Source organism: Euprymna scolopes, chromosome 41 (genome assembly GCF_053919585.1).
Source record: "Euprymna scolopes isolate OS-2025 chromosome 41, ASM5391958v1, whole genome shotgun sequence".
Taxonomy (NCBI): domain Eukaryota; kingdom Metazoa; phylum Mollusca; class Cephalopoda; order Sepiida; family Sepiolidae; genus Euprymna; species Euprymna scolopes.
The window spans coordinates 73,323,085-73,327,571 of NC_136522.1; positions in this window are offsets into that span (position 1 = coordinate 73,323,085).

Consider the following 4,487-nt stretch of genomic DNA (forward strand, 5'->3'; position numbering starts at 1 on the left):
TTTCCAGATTTCTCTGTATGCGCACTTTTATTGATAGTACACACATGAAACCCTATTCCCCTTCGAAGTAATCTCCTCCAGCTGCAATGCACTTGTTGTACCGTTCCAACAACTTCTGGAATTCCCCATGGGAGTCCTCTTGTGTTCATATGTCAATAACCTTCGTCACGGCCTCTTTCATCTCTTTTATTATTTCATAACGACAGCCTCTAAGGTTTTTCTCGAGCTTAAGAAATAACCAAAAGTCACAGGGAGCAAGGTCTGGACTATAGGGAGGGTGAGGAACTGACTTGATAACCATTTTGATTAAATAATCTGTGATCTTCACTGAGCACTCTTGGGTCAAACTTTGTGCAAATTTTCCGCATTCGTGTACAGTTCCCACACTGACATCAAACTGTGCACTTATTGTCTCTATAAACACACGACGATCCTTATCTATGAAATTCTTTATTTGGCCAATCAACTCTGGTGATCTGACATCCTTACTCCTCCCACGCCTCTCATCATCCCTCACAGACACCCTGCCTTCTTTGAATCTCTTATGCCACTCAAAAACTGATGCTCAATTCATGCACGATGGTCCAAAAGCAGTCTAAAGCATTCCATACGTTTCTGTGGCATTTTTTTCCAAGTTTAAAACAATTTTATTGCATATCGTTTTTCTAAAGTGGTCTCACGTCCAGATTGCATTTTTGAAATTCACCAGCTGTGACAACCAGTAGGGTGTATTCCAATTCCTGCTGTAACTGTTCGTTTGAACTGGAAATCATAAAAATTAGGCAGTCATCTCATAAGATGTATAGCAATAAGATACTGAATTTTCAAGAGTCTACAACAATTTGAAATGCCTGTATAAAAAAGTCTGGAAATTTATCGAAGGAACCTTCTATGCTCATAGCACTATATTACTTTCCTTGTTCTTACTGTCCCCCACCTGTTCTAAGAGGTGGGGTATGTTTTTCTGGATCACTAAAACTTGGGAACACATAGATTTTCAGCACTTAGAAGGAAACGTAGATTCGTACCTCTTCGATTGTCTTCACCAAAAAATTTTATAATTCCTATTTCATAAAATTAGGACATATTTGAAACACCATATTCTTTCTAAATTATCTCCCTTGAATAAGAACTCGCCATGTTTGTATTTTACTATACTAAGTTCAATACAACTTTATAATTTACGAACTACGAACAGGAAGACCCGACGTTGCTTGGGATTGAATAAAGATAACTATTACATACTTTTTCACTTTGCTCATAAACACCATCCTACTTTCTGTATTTTTATTGCTCCCCCACCCCATCCTCTTCACCCCCTAATATCATCAGAGGAAGCTGAAAGTTTTGAAAACTGTTAATTAAAATCGAATATACATATTTTCAGTTTTAAGGTTCTGTACAGTTGGCACACTTTAATTATCCAGTCACTACTATTTTTTCTGACAACTAGCAAGCAGACACGACGTTGCTCGGGATTGAACAAGGATAACTATCATGTATTTTTATTTATTTATTTATTTCTTTTTTACACAGGCATCACCACATTATCAAGGCCAAGAGGCCACTCGAGGATAAGGGTTAATAAGTGTACAGTAGAAATTGGACAATATAGTAATCATTAGTAATGGAAATTCGGTAAATTGCTCATCAAGAACTTGTTTACATTAGACTTGAAGACAACCATATTGTAGTCAGCCGGAAAGCAGGAAAACGGAAGACAATTCCACTGGCGTGCAGTTCTAAGAAAGAAGCTTTGTTCCTGGAATCTACATATTTTTTTCACTATGCTCATAAACACCTTATTACTTTCTAAATTATCTCCCTTGAATAAGAACTCACCAATTCACAGATAATTATAAATAGTTATGTATGTTTGCATTTTACTATGCTAAGCTGAATACAATTTTCTAAACTATGAACAGAAAGAACCGGTATTGCTCGGGATTAAACGAAGCTTACTATTATATATTTTTTCACTATGCTCATAAACACCTTATTACTTTCTAAATTATCTCCCTTGAATAAGAACTCACCAATTCATAGATAATTATGAATAGTTATGTATGTTTGTGTTTTGCTATGCTAAGCTAAATACCACTTTATGAACTACGAACAGAAAGACCCAACGTTGCTCGGGATTGAATGAGGCTCACAACAATGTATTTTTCTTTCTTTGTTTTATTGTGGTTCGGAAAACTTGTTGAGATCAGTGTTACCGATCTGTAAAAGAGATAAACATGTTCAATATATATATATATATATGTATATATATATATATATATATATATGTGTGTGTGTGTGTAACCGTTGTTTTTTTTCATATATATGTAGACTTTTAATTGGAAATTGTTTTGTTGTTTTTTGTTATTATTATTTTTTTCTGTGCGCATATGTGACGTAGAGAAAAAAAAATATGACAGATGTTACGTGAAAACCGTGGCTAAAACCCACACTGGTGTGAGGGTTGGAGGTGTATCCCTCATCACAGAAAATAACCACAAAACGTGTACATAGTTTTCGTTGTACTCAGTAACGCAACAAGAGGACCATTATTATGTCTATTTCAATGTTTAGATATAGGTCGGAGAATGAAGTTGAAAATGGCGGGAGGGGGGGTATAGTTCCTGTTTAACCTCTGCGACGTTGAAAAGTCACCAATTATTGGGATCGGGGTTACCGATCTGGAGAAGATATAAGATCTTCGTCTGCATGTTCAAACTCCGACCTTAAATGAATGTAACCAGAATACCGAGTTGCAATATATACAAGAATACGTTTATTCACACACAATAGAAAAGGATAAAAAGAGTGTGCATGATGTTGAAAATGGTTGTTGTGCGTATACATATATGTAAGCTGATAAGCCCGCTGAATATTGTATTTAAGAAATAATTAATTGTTCATGATAAACCATTATGTTTGCGACGGAATCAAGTTCTCTTACCGCAAGAATGCATGCATGCGTGCAGGTGAGATTTTGTTCCATGGCTAGTGAATTCACAAAGCCATGCGCAGACGTCTGTTCCTTTATTGTGTTGAGGCGAGAAGAGAGAGAGACAGAAAGTAGAGGAAAAAATGGAAACTAGAGTCAAAGGTCAAAGATAACTGGAAATAGAAGCTCGTGTTGTGTTATGTAATCTCATCCATCGTTGTGTTGTGTTGTGTGCAAGATGACATTGCTGTGAGTTTATGCTACATGCATTTAGCTTGTTTTGTGTCTGTCTGTTTGAGCTAGACATAAAGTGAGCTTAGCAGTCATACGGCTCACTATAATACTCCCCACCAGATAGCTGGAAGCTAAAAAGGAAAGAAAAGAAAAATGGAAAAGAACATACAGATGTATTTGGTCGATGTGTATTTGGTCGATTTGTATTTAGTCGATTTGTATTTAGTCGATGTGTATTTGGTCGATGTATATTTAGTCGATGTGTATTTGGTCGATGTGTATTTGGTCGATGTGTATTTAGTCGATGTGTATTTGGTCGATGTGTATTTGGTCGATGTGTATTTGGTCGATGTGTATTTAGTCAATGTGTATTTGGTCGATGTGTATTTGGTCGATGTGTATTTAGTCGATGTGTATCTGGTCGATGTGTATTTAGTCGATGTGTATTTAGTCGATGTGTACTTGGTCGATGTGTATTAAGTCGATGTGTATTTGGTCGATGCGTATTTAGTCGATGTGTATTTGGTCGATGTGTACTTGGTCGATGTGTACTTGGTCGATGTGTATTTGGTTGATGTGTATTTGGTCGATGTGTATTTGGTTGATGCGTATTTAGTCGATGTGTATTTGGTCGATGTGTATTTGGTCGATGTGTATTTGGTCGATGTGTATTTGGTCGATGTGCATTTGGTCGATGTGCATTTAGTCGATGTGTATTTGGTCGATGTGTATTTAGTCGATGCGTATTTGGTCGATGTGTATTTGGTCGATGTGTATTTGGTCGATGTGTATTTGGTCGATGTGTATTTGGTTGATGTGTATTCAGTCGATGTGTATTTGGTCGAAGTGTATTTAGTAGTCGATGTGTATTTGGTTGATGTGTATTTAGGCGATGTGTATTTGGTCGATGTGTATTTGGTCGATGTGTATTTAGTCGATGTGTATTTAGTCGATGTGTATTTGGTCGATGTGTATTTGGTTGATGTGTATTTAGTCGATGTGTATTTGGTCGATGTGTATTTAGTCGATGTGTATTTGGTCGATGTGTATTTAGTCGATGTGTATTTTGTAGACGTGTATTTAGTCGATGTGTATTTGGTCGATGTGTATTTAGTCGATGTGTATTTGGTCGATGTGTATTTAGTGGATGTGTATTTGGTTGATGTGTATTTGGTCGATGTGTATTTAGTCGATGTGTATTTGTTTGATGTGTATTTGGTCCATGTGTATTTAGTCGATGTGTATTTGGTCGATGTGTATTTAGTCGATGTGTATTTGGTTGATGTGTATTTGGTCGATGTGTATTTAGTCGATGTGT